The sequence below is a fragment of the Scatophagus argus genome, chromosome 2 (genome assembly GCF_020382885.2).
Source record: "Scatophagus argus isolate fScaArg1 chromosome 2, fScaArg1.pri, whole genome shotgun sequence".
Taxonomy (NCBI): Eukaryota; Metazoa; Chordata; class Actinopteri; family Scatophagidae; genus Scatophagus; species Scatophagus argus.
Window position 1 is genome coordinate 13496949 of NC_058494.1, and position 13799 is coordinate 13510747.

The following is a 13799-nucleotide window of genomic DNA, read 5'->3' on the forward strand; positions in this document are numbered from 1 at the left end:
TGTCAGTCAACACATAGCTGTCAGCAATTAGCATATAGAAAGGTTTGTGAAGCAGCTTTGGGCGTGTCCTTTGTTCTTTGTGAGTGGAGCAGTTACATGAAGACTGGTGCACACATATCCAGTGTTGCACATGGAACACCTGGAAATTGCACATTGGCTTTATCACTCATTAGAACATGGTACTCAAATCCAGTAATACCAACCAACAGAGACATGCCCGAGACTCCAGGGATTACCTGGGATTGCATTTCACAAATGCTGATATAGTTAAGGTAGACAGCTATTGCAACAAGTTCCAACTCATTAAAGATTTGGAAACATGGGTCCCTTTTACGGCAGGTTTCTTTCCTCTCAGTTCCTAGATCATATTGCAGGCAATTAGTTAGGCAAACATCAAATCTGCATGTTGGCTGCAAATCTAGAGGCCAACAGTATTTCATCCTGACTACGTTACTTTACGAAGACTTATTTGGGACTTTGGCACGGTAATACTGCTGCAGATACTAATATATTTAGTGTCATTTTGGGAGTCATTTCAACCCCAACCCGATCCACTCTTAGTTGTCAAAGCCAATAGGGGCTGTATAAAAAAGACTCAGACCTCAGGCCTCAGCCAAACTTCACTCTAGCTTTTAACCACTCTGTTAACTGTCTGGTTCTGTGTCTGATCTGGCTGGCCCGGCCTCAGAGAGATGTGTCGATGTGTTGTGTTGCAGGCATCAAGATAATTAAGCACTCACATTCTAGTTGTCCTGGAAGTGGACTGTATTAGCGAGATTCTTTTCTATTTTCACCTCTTCTTTCAATTTTTTCTTTCTTACTGGCAACTGTCACACAGATGGCTTTGGAGCAGGTGTAAATAAGAAGACATGCATGCTTAATAAGCAAGAGTAAAAATGACTTAATTCTTTTCTTTTTTTAAAAAAAAAAAAAGTTAACTGAACGGAATGTGAAGGCAGTAAAATTCCCTAGTTGTCTGTGAACATAAAATCCAGCAGTGACATTTGTTGTTTTGTCAGATCATATATATCATATCAATGTCATTCTTTCTGTGAACGAGTCCAAAACATGTGCAACCAAACACTGAGATTTCACCTTCTGAACTCAGTTGTCAAACAGATTAACATCTGACTCTGACTCGCCAAAAGGTTATAACGAGCCCATATTAAATAAGTGACAGTCACTTCTTCTCTGTGATATGTGCTGCGCTGGAAAGTAAAGAGCGAGAGAGAGGAAAAAAAATCATGCAGTAAGAAATGGTCTTCTACTTTCAGATTTACAGCCACGGGGTCACCAGTGGAAGTGGAGCTGGAGCAGAGTGGTGCAGAGCTCTCCTCCTCCTCCTCCTCCTCCACCTTTCTCCCTGCCTCCATCGCCTCTGCTCCCTGCTCCCACCCTTTTTTTTGGCTCTCTGTTACTGTATATGGGTCATGCTGCGATTGTGTGTACACGCCCGTAAATATGTTTTCCACTGAGCATATGGAAAGCAGTGCTCAAACCTTTACCTTTAAGTGAAAGCGGCAACGCAGTGGAACAGTGCTGCATTTAAAATAAAGGTCTTACCACACTTGCATAAATGTATGTCAATGTTACATTTGTGTGTCAAAAGGGCAAAAGTTGATGCCTTACAGAATTCAAACTCCTGATTCATTATCCTGTGAAGTTTTAGCTTGTCTAACAATACAGTGTTGAAGCATCATGCTTTATTGGCTTGTTATATATTTTGCTTGTAAAACTCTTTTTTTCCCGTAACCTCTACATTATAGATTATGGTTCTGAAACTGAAGTGAAAAACTGAAACTGAAAAGTTTGCACAATTCTGTGGTACTTTAAACTTACTATGAACTGAGACACTGTACTCTGCTGTGCTCCTTTCCACTCTATTCACATGTTATCTCTGTGTGTGCATGCGTGTCTTTGAATGAGTAGCCAAAGCCCTACGCACTGTAATCTTTTACATTATAGAATCCATACAGTACACTGTGATTTTGTGCATGTGGTGTGGTTCCTCCCTGTAGCGCATGGTGCAGTATGAGTAAAAACTAGTGCTTATGGCAGTATTCTAATTTACAAGAAAATAACAGTTTAAAGTTAAACTAAACTTGTCTCACCAGGCACAGAAGTGCTGAATCCTTGCGCATGTGTGTGAGTAAGTGTGTGTGTTTGTTCCCACGAGTTTACCTGCATGTCCAATCAGGAGTCACCACGGTCTCGGCCCATGCAGAAAGGCAGGATGTTTTTGATGAAGCAGTGGGCTTAATTTAGGTCCAAACATTCTCAGTATCTGTCACCTAACTCCCAACGATCTCAGCACACATTACAGGAGGTGTTTGTGTGTGTGTGTGTGTGTGTGTGTGCTCATGTTTATCCAGGCAGGCCGGTTATAAATTCAAGAAATGTACACCGACACTTTGCTAGACTAGAATACTTGTATGTAAAGATGTACCTTTTGACTTGGTGAATAATAATAAAATAATAATAATTACAGCTTTACAACAGACTATTGTGATAAAGTGTCTCTTTGATATGATTTTATGAATTATTAATGCTGGCTATTAAAAAATAATCCCATTAACTCTGCCAAACATTGAAAATCTTGATTTCTTTTTCTAAAAGAATTGGCTTAGTTATAGCTCCTGCTTGGCCATAAAATAACCAAACAGGCAAGTGCATTGCCAACAAACCAGCAAAAGCAAAAGATGAATGCCAACAACCTCTGCCAAAGGCTTCAGCTTGCACCCACTGTTCTCTTACTGGTACATAGAGAAATTTTCTGCCTACGTCTTTGAATTACTGGATTTTTATGCCTGTATGAAAAATGTTTTTATTCATAACACTTAAAGATGTGCAAAGCCTGTTGTAAAGCAGCTACCTATGGACTAATGCAATTAACATTAGCTGCATTTTCTAGCCTGAGGTGTAATCTGCATTTGATGAGCACATGCATATGTTGAGAGGAGCAATGTGGTTTCTGAAAACCGCCATAAGAGAGAGCCTGGTGACGCTCTGACCTCGAACTTGTCGTGATTTTAATGTTGCATTAAATGAACGTGCTTTCACTCGTCAAGTGACTGCACAGAGGAGAGGCATGTGGTCATCATACATCCATAACGAGTGGAAAGAAAGGAAGACCACACAGCAGCGTGGTCAGATCAGGTTGTCAGAGACCATATTTAAAATCTGGGTCAGGGTCCAAGCCGTAACCTCTCTCTCTCACTGTTGCTCTACACTCCCCCTCTGCACCCCACTAACTCTTTGTCTTCTCTTTTCCACACAGCTTCATCTCCTCCCCAACTGTACACATCCACATGTCTTCATTTTGTTCCCTCCTTTTACCTCCCTCCCTCTTTCTTTCTCTCCATATGCGGTGCCTGGCATCTGCTGCCTGAGCCATCCACAGAGGCAACAGCTTTTCTGTCTGCTTGTGTTGTGTGCATCTTCGAATGAAGATCACATTAGATGGATTGAAAGTGAATAACGTGAAAAATGTAATAACAGTATAAAATGTTGCATATGTAAATGCTGCACTGAACTAGAATTGCTGAGAGCACAATGGTGGATTTTTAACTTTTAACTTCATGTTTTCCCAAGAGGAATTAAGAAAATTGGAGGCGGTGCAAGGAACAGCCTTATGATTCATGTGTAGGTCCAATGGCAGCCAGATGACTTATGAGTGTTACAACAAGTCTATTCAGTTCTACTTCATAAAGTTAACAAAGAGCAAACTGTCACTGCATAGCTTACACAGGGCTAAAAATTCAGGTGCTGCTGAGGAATGAGCTGTATTTTTGAGAATTAGGATTGATAGGCTTAAAAAATCATCTTCTGTAGGGGAAAATCATTCATCTCTAGGGGAAAAGTTAACCTCGAACAAAACTCGCAGAAGTGGGTGTTGGTCAGTAAAAAGCTTCAGTGCTTGATTCTCCCAACATGTTACTACAATCTAATATTCTTCAAGTAATCTGCATATGCTTATGGGAAATGTGATACATTACTGCTCAGAAACCATTAGAGAGCCAGCGACAGATTTGATTTAAGATTTAAGAGATGACACACTGATGCTTGCTCTCTAAGGCTGACTTGGAAAGCCTGCAGCAAGTATAACAGTGCTCTTTTCTACCATTCATCATGGCAAAATGGCAAACACTGTGCAAATCAACTGGCATAAATGTCCATGCTTCTTTTCAGCTTGGTGCCTCCAACCCTATTGTGGAACTAACATGGCTGCCAACAATAAGACATGATGACATTGTCCCGCTTTCACGACAGAGGCCGCCCAGTAAGGAGTTCTCTTGAGTACCTCTTCGTTGTGACAGCGAGACGGGCCTGCAGCCACCAGCGGAGCTGAGCTGAGCTGCAGAGCTGCTTTAGAGCCCTGCTGAGACCTGCCAGACCCACAGCTTTCCCTGCCAGGGGCCTCGGCTCACAGTCAGAGTGAGTTACAACCCATGCTCCTGGCGCACACATGCAAAGGCAGACACACACACACACACACACACACACACAGATGGCTTGAAACATGTACAGTATGCAGGCATGCAGCCGCATGTATAGATTGAGCACACAATAGAATATATATGTGCAACCATAAACCAATACACATGCAGACAGAAACAAAATTCTGCCTACAAGCATGCAGACAGATGCAAATGTATACACATGTGCAAGAACACCCACATAATGATACACCTCTAACGATGAATTTAGCCTCAGTGGACCACTAGACACAAGGGTGGCCACTGCGTGCACTATTAGTTATACACCTAACCTCTTCATTCAAGTTAGCTAGTACCAGTCACCTCTTAAACACACACACATTCTCCACACATCACATCCATAGTTATGGCACATACAAACATACTAAGTGTGCTCCGCGCTTGCACACACAGTAAAGTGAGCACATCCTCTTAGAGGAGCTCTATCTGTCAGAGTTAGTTTAAGGTCAAGGTCCGGCAGCAGCAGGATCAGCTGTATCGATCTGTCTGGGTAAACATAAAGAGAAAATGAGCGTGCTTCAGATTAAGGGCTGAGCAAAAGGCGTGTGTGTCTATGTGTCCGTGTGTGTGTGTGTGAGTAAGTGAGGCACAGCATCAATATGTGACTGTACATATCTACAATGTGTAGAAGACAGTGATGTCCTGATACATCAGCTTCAGCTGCATAGGTGTGTCAGTGTGTGCTACTAAATTCATCTTCTTTTACCATGGCTCAGACAGAAGCATCATCTACTTCCCAACTCAAGATGGCAATCAATTCAGTCCTTTCACACGTAACACAGTGAAGTGTCTGATAGCAATGATGACGAGCCTGCAGAAAAACAGCTTCACTCCATGTGCATTTGTTTACCATGTAAACAACTATATTCAACTATGGTTATTTCCATGTTTATATTGCCTATAAATTGAAAAATTCCACTGTGTCATGCCCTTAAAGATTAATGTCAGCTTTAGAATGAATTAGTGACAGGGTATCCGGGGCTGTTTTTTTTAAGCTCATATAAAGTATAAGGTAAAAGGTTTCTGTGGCTACATTCACACAGCCAGTATTTGTGACTGACACCTGCAGACAAGAATGATTTGGACTGGACATGCTATATTTCTGCAGGGCACAATTCCTATGAGGAAATGACCACAAATGGCCAAAAGTCATCCAACCATGTGTCAAAAAAATCTTCCCAAAAGCACAGTGGTTGGGTCTTTGAACATCATTAACAATGTGACTAAAATCACTTACTGGACCTCACGGGTCTGTGGTAATTTACTGCTAACTTTTGTCCTCTGTGACAACATAAACTGGAACTTTCAATGGCAGCATTTTTTCAATTATTCCAACAACCACAGGTGACAACTGTAGTACAGTTGATATATGTTTTAATTATGTAACAAAAACATTTTTAAGGCTGCTTAGGAGCTCTTTGGAAGTACTACTGCATGTGGAAAAAAAAAGTTGTTTAACACCTTTTGTGTTTCCAGTGGGACAGGCGCAAAATCTGAAGAATTACCTCAAGTGACGTTAACTTATTCAGGATTGTTTAGGTCTGGAGAGTTGAATCTGAATAAAATCTGGGGGTGTAGCTTTGGAGAGAAGACCTCCAGCCTGGTAAGTAGCCTGCTCCTCATCGTGCCTTGAGGCAAGTGGCTCGAGGCTTCATGAACTGTTTGGTTGAGCGGTTTTGTGGGTAATAAAGGTGCCAGGATTTGATGAGGACTAAGAATGCATGGAGTAAAGAAAAAAAGAGATCTCTGGTTTTGCAGAATAAATTTCAATCCTTAAAAAAATAAATAAATACTGTATACACTAACAGTGTGGGTACACGTCTGCGTGTTTATCAGTACCATTAGACGATAAAACTGGTAAAAGAAACTTAACAGTGTTTGAGTGACAACACTCTTACCTGCCCTGCCTTCAATAATGGAACTTGGTTTTCACTCCTTTTTACTGTATGGTGGACATAACAATATTTAGCGGGGGCTGACAAATGCTTTTCTCTGGCTGTACAAATGCATCCCACATCGGTAATATATATTGTCTATATATGTTTGTGCTATAGAGTTTGTGTCTACACTAATCCCAGGAATGTTGATGTGGTCCAGAGTTTAATAGAACTTGGCGTGGGTGTGGAAGAGTCCCTCGAAGCGGAGTCAAGGTCTTGATGTACTAAAAAGCCTTGACCCAGACCCTACACACCCACTCACAGGGACACAGCACTGCTCTTCCTGTACATGCCTTCTACTTTGGCTTCCCAGATAAGAATATGACCAAGACAGGCAGGAGAAGAACGAGACGGATATGAACTTAAACAACAAACATACATTTCTCAGATTAAGATGAGCATCAAATGTACTCAGGCACAGTTCACGATGTGTTTGCCGTCTAGCTCAAAAGAAAAAAAAAAACACGACTGAACACATCCGTGTTGTCTTGTGTTGCTCGTCGTGCAATGAGGAGCACATGACTTAAATCGGGTGTGGTGTGTGACCTCTTATCGGACAAAAGCGTCCCACAGAGCGAGCTGATGTGGGATACTGTGCCTCCCCGCCTGTCAGCAGTCATGAGGTCTCCATCCTGTTCGCCACGCCGTGTCTCGTGGTTCAAAGACCATAAAATGTTTGCGGCATCTTGTCAATAAATCAGCTGCTTAGCCCGAAGAAAGCGGCATTAATAGAGGGAGGGAAATGCTAAAGGCTTTTTTTTTTTAAGGCATGTTTTGCAAGAATGAAGCCTTTGAATTTTTGGTCGCATTCTATAAACATCTCACCTAAATGTCCTCGTGTCTCTCAATGAGAATGCCTGGTTTGTATTTCACATTTACCCTGAAGCCCCTACATGCTCATGCAGTCATGCTGAGCTAAAGGCAAATATTCCAATGACAGAAGCTGTATCCTGTTTTATCTCATTTACTGATCTCTTTTCAGTGCATTGCTGATGAGCTCATATCACTTAACTGTCATAATGATGATAATATCTCTATGTTCAATTAATGAGCTGTATGTCATATCTTACAGGGACCATTTCTTGTTCTGTCAGCATGACGAATCATACTTTACCATATCTCAGTTTCAGTGACAGGACTGCCTTTCCAGCAGTACTGATGTTTGCACTGAAACCCCTGCATCAGAACCCAGTTATGCTTTTTTTTTTAATTTTGTGTGGTAGATTTCATAGGCAGGAATTTAAAATGCTTCTTCAGGTGTTAAAATGGCTCATAAAGCAACTGGTTCCACAACCAGGGCAAGGTATCTGTTCAGAAATAAGCGAAACAGAGGCCGGCGAGACGAAAAGGAGAGGAGATGAGGGTTATAAAAGTGTATTACAGAACATCCTCACAGACTGTTCCCTCTTTGATTTGGATGATGGATGTCTGAAACAAGGCTGGCAAAGTGTAACCAAAAGGGTGAAATCGAATTGAGCAGAAATGTGTGCACATACCAGTCCCTAGTGCATATGTGTTTGTCTGTGTAAAAGCAGGCCGTCCCATGACAAGGCAATGCCCCCAGGCAGCAGGCTACAGTTCACTTAGAGCACTTTAAATTAGAGTAGTGTTCGCTAACACAAGATTACTGGGTTCATCCACTGTCAAGACATAAAAAGGACCAATTGTCTGGTGCAGTGCTGATGGCTGCATGAAAATCAAGTGAAAAAAGCCTTGAATCGAGGGATATGCCTTTGGTTGTATGGAGTACACAGTGTTAAAGAAATAATAAAATAAGATTTGTAAAATGTTTTTCTCTTGGGTTATGTATTTTAATTATGTCTGCTATGTTGAATAAAGATTCAGCTCTAATTAATATTAACCGTGTTGTCCCTTTTTTTAACAGCTATAGTTTTTCATAAACATTACTCAAATAAAGCAAAAAAGTACATTTGTTGGGGACTGCTTTCGGCAGTGTAATAATACACATTTGGTGTTCTTCTGAGCATTTATGGACAGTGTGTATGGGACTGACTCAAAATCAGCTTTAGTGCCCAGATGTTCATGCTAATGCTGGAACACGTCAGTCAGCTCTGCCACAGAGGGACAAGCTGAATCAGGCTTTTGCTCCACAGACACCATTTGATAGATAGATAGATAGATACTTTATTGATCCCGAGGGAAATAGTATAATTGTTAGTTAGTAGGATCTACAAGGATTTTTTTCATAGGATTTGCTGACAATAAGACAATTATAGAATATCAGCTGACATACCTCTATACATGCACAATTCTCATTAAAAAACTCATAAAAACACACTTTTTGGCTTGGTCATGTGACCAGCTGGTCTTCTTAAAATCTACTTGTACATACTGTAGGTGGTTGCTTTCTTTGCTGTACATGGTAACTGCTTGGATGCTTGTACCCTGCCACCCTGATAAATACAGTAAAACAAGTATGATTCATTCAGTTGTTTGAGTGCGAATGCAGCTTTACCATTTACAATGAAGGAGAATCGTCTACATGACCTCACACACAGACACACACACAAGCATGTTTGAGGTCGAAGCAGGAAGCTTATGCAGTTCTTGAAAACAGAAATTGTTATCAGGCTTCAGCTGCTATGTAAAACAGAGTAGATGAGCCTCCATTCTGTATGCAAAGTGATCGCTACAGAGACAGTCTCCTGATCTCAGCGGGGAAAAGACATGTGTAAATGATCGACCTAAAATTGTTTAGCTCAGCCTGTCTGATGACGGTCACTCACTGACACTCTCTCTCTCTCTCTCTCTCTCACACACACACACACACACACACAGGAATAATGAGTCAGACATTCCATGCATATAAAATATGCTGCTCTCTCACACAAATGTTTGATAAGCTAGATCATTGTGTTGGAGTTTCTGCAGTATGTTACATGCTGCTGTTTGCCAGTGAAACACTTTCACTTAAAAAAGTTGAGTGTTTTCTCAGAGAAAGAAGAATGACAGAAATACTTGCAAATTTGAAATGTTTTAAAATAGACCCTCTTTAAGTGCAGCAGTTTTCAGTACCTTATCTGGTATGTGTTGATATCACTGTTATTCATGTCTAAAGAATCTGCTCTGAGTGAGGCACAGTTTGGTGAACCACAAAATTCCTTCAAATTATTAACTGCTTTGAACAAAGCAAACTGTAAACTGCCTCAAAATGTCACATAAAGCCTAGACTGAATAAAGTAAAGAGCTGATGAGTACAAGAAGGATCTCATCATCTTAACAGGGAGAATAGTTGGTCTTACTTTGAAGCTTTTTAATCAATCATGTTTCATTTGTTATTAAATCTTATGAAAGCCCAAGCCATACCTGCGCTGTGGGAAAACACTTAATAAATCTAATAAATTCAAAGACAAATGTGTGTCTTTTACCTAACAAATATCCTACTTATCCAGTATGTATTAAAGACCTGATGTGCCACCAAAGTCCTGAAAAACACTTCAACAGTGGGAGGGTGGTGACACGCCCCACCTCAAGAGCTGCATCATGTGGCCCATTCATGAAAACTGTTATACCAACCCTGGAGCTGAGTCTCATGGCTTACACTACCTATGTGCCTGAGCCAGGAGCTTCATCAGGAAGCTCCATCGCACAGCCTGCGATCCACACCCTAGAGCTGCTTTGGAGGAACTGCTTACATAGTCCAGCGGGACCAGTCTAGGATTTGCAAACACTCAGACACACCTTATCTGAGCTGCATTTCTGCAAGAAACTGAACAGACAAACAGAGATAAAACAGCAAAGGCATAGCGCCAGATGCACACACACACACACAAACGTTAAATACAACTCCTCATGCCATATGTTCAAAACTCCCACTATTTACAATAACTAAACATGGTTACAAACCTAAAATGTCTGCAGTAACTTGTGTGTTTATCATCAGTAAATACACACAGCTGTTAGCATCCAGTGTAGCCTGTGAACAATGCTGGCAGCTCCACACCTTCAGCACGAGGGACACATTAAGAAAAATAGTAGGAGGAACTGGCCCACTCACTCAACAAACCAGTCCCTGGTGAATGTATTTGTGTGTTCGTGTGTGTGTGTGTGCATGCCTGAGTGTTTAATGTCCTCATCCTTAAGAGTGGGATGGAAATCTTATTGCAAGTCACAAAGATTGCAACATGCCTACAAAGTCTAAAAGTACAGTATGTAAGATGGACAAATACAACAACAGAATATATTTTCAGATGCTGAATATGAACCAAGAGTTTGGAAGCTTTTCAGAAATTGTTCAGTTGGATGCAAAGTTCATTTTCAGCTTTGATCTTATCTCAAAATTAGGCCAATTAGGCCAATCCTAAAGCTTAATTCGCTTTTAGTATAAGTGCCAAATGTTTCAACTTGCTAAATTACCTTAAAAAGTGTCAAGCATGATGCCTCATGCCTTTGACTATCAAATGTTTTTCTTGCTTGCATTCGTCAAGTCCCACAGAGGGGGATGATGTTTCAGATGCAAATAGAGATGTGCATGTTCACTCGCTGGCATGTTCCATTGCTCAACCTGTTGATCAAGCTCTTCCCCAAAGGGCCTGAATGCTTATTTCACTATGGGCTGTTTCTGTCAGAAGTGAGCAGCAAGCACAGGTGGTTTGTCTGCTAACCGCCCTGAGCTAAAGAGATGGTTTTAATGTAAAAAAAACAAAAAAACACGGACCATACTGTAGGTATAAATCACATACAAACCTGCAAGTTTGCGCAAATACGTACACACACTGAACCATCAGAAAAAGTGAGCAGGTTTTTGATCTGCAGTAAGCAGAATACCCTATTTTGGTTTTTATAAAACCAAGATGTTGACAATGATGTGGGTAAAAGGCTGAACTGACAACAAGCAGCTGCCAGAAAATTAACTTCAGCCTCTGTCTTTTGCAAAAGTTTGAAATCTCGAATTTCAACAGCAATCCCTATGGGTGACAGTGACATATGACCCCAGCACCACACTTCGTCACTAGTAACACACACACAGGAGGACCCTCCACTCTCCTCGGCAAGCTCTCACTCTTAGCAATCCCTTTTTTTTGTCCGACGGCAGTTGCGAGTAGCAGACGGTTTTGCCATCCCTCTCCCAAAATAGCCACCCGTTAGCACAGCCAGGTCAGATGGTTTTGAAACATCCATGGCAAACAGTGCTGGAGTGGAGGGGTGAAGGGGGCAACAAGTGTGTGACCACCTCTTGCATAGCTCCAGAGAAGTGGTCATGGGTGGGCCTCAAGTGGAGGTTTCTTTCGCATTTAGGTGACAATGAGTGCTGGGGAACAAAGGAGGGGTATCTAAGTAACACTGGTGGGGTGTGTGAGTGTGTGTGTATGCATTTGCGTGCAACAGGTTGTGGGCTTTGATTCATAACATTTTAACATATGGATACTGAGAGTCAAAGTCATGGTATTATGTCATGTTAGAAATTTTAACAATGCAAAACACAGTACAGCCGTTACCTACGTTATCGTAACTTGATTTCATCCACATACCAAATATTCTAAAAGGTTCTTTACTGAACAAATTTTTCCAGTTTATTAGCTGTAATATCCCCTGTCCTTTTACCTTTTTATTAGTGCCCACTCCTCTCTGTCCTGCCATTATTACAAACATGTCTGAGCTAATCTCTGCCCCTGGACTCATCTATCTTCAACACTTGTGTTCAAGCAGGGGTTTAACCCACAGCGGTCTTGGACTCATGGGAAACGGTGTTCTTAAAGGCCAGGAACATTGATTAAACAATTATATTAGAACTTTTCTTTTCAATTATCACTCTCGTCTGAACATATAAAGCAAGCCACATGACATACTGTCGAGAAAGGCTCTGTCCCAAGGCTCTAGTTATTAGTGTTATTAGTTTTGTAGGTTTTTTTCCTCAATTCTGGACCGGGACCCGGAAGTGCCGGTTTCACTTTGAATCTGAATAAATATACAAGTAGGTACAGGTAATCAAAGGGTCCAGATTAATTGTACATGCTTATCAGTAAGACTTTTAGGTGTGCACGAATTCTACAGTAATTTTAACATATGGGAATAGCTAAAAAAATGTAAGGGGAAAAAGTGAGTTATAAGTGCGTACAGGATCCTAGGGTTCTATCCTGTTAAGCACCAACACATATAAATAAAAACAGTGGTTTCTAAGAAACATCAACAAGCAATCACAATAATTCAGTTCTTTTGTGTTTCACCGGAGTAATCAGAACCATGATAAAAGGGATTATAAACGTCAACTCTATAAAATGTTGATGACAAATTTATAAGCATTAGTTAGCAATCATATGCACCATCTGGTTTAACTGAGTTCCCATCAAAAGTATTTTCAGAGATACTAGTGCACACAACCTGAGGAGGGGTTGGCTGAAAGTTAAAACGATCTGAGGGCAGGGTGACTAGAAGATAGATCTAATCTTCCACTCTGTGTCTCTTTAGCAGGCATACATTTGGCTTATTGATTCATCTGAGAAGCTTGACATAGCAACCCAACATGCAGTCTCCTAATGACTTAACCACATCAACTGTTTTTCTTTGGTGCTGTTCAACCTCCCTCCGTTTCTCCCTTCAGGCACCAACCGTGGCTAGAACACGGTGAGTCACGTTGGAACAAAAAGTCCCACTGAAAGCACACACACACACTCCTGAACAACTTAAGCCAAGCCTGCCTTCAAATAAAAAGGTCTTCAGTAACCCCCGCTCCCTCCCTTTTCGTGCCCTCTCATTCTCCAGAAACCGTATCGGTATGGCTGTGGTGAAACGAGATCAAGCCAATCCAGTTGCCCAGTGAGGATCAAGTCACCATGCTGGTGCTGCTCCCAGAAACCACCAGGAGCCAAACCTCCCGAGGTCCTTCCACCACATCACACAGCCTGCTGCCTGCATGCGTGTGTGTGTGTGTGTGTGTGAGACAGAGAGGCTGAGAAAAGAAATCAGGATTAAAAGATAAAAACCATATGAGCAAACCAAATCTATTTTGAAATACTATGACTTCCTTCCTCTAACAAGGCCTCAGTTGCCTTTTTTGTCCTGCATGACACACCATCACGGTCACTCACTGGCCTTGTCACAGACGTATGCGCTGGGCTGCAACTCACCAGAGTAAGCAAAAAAAAAAAGAAAGGGCTGAGCCCTGTTAAATTTTTGTTTTATTTTTTGCCTTTGGCAATATTTGATTATAAATCCCTATTTTTTATTTTTTTATATATATAAAATATTTGTCAGAAAGCCCTTCTCCTTTGGCAAAGGAATTGTGGGTCATGGGGCCGTGCATAATCATGCTACATGATGCGATGTCATCAGATGAATTACACAAAGGGCCTCTTGATATCGTCCTGAGGCTGAGATCTCTGTACATTCGAAAAGCCATCAAATA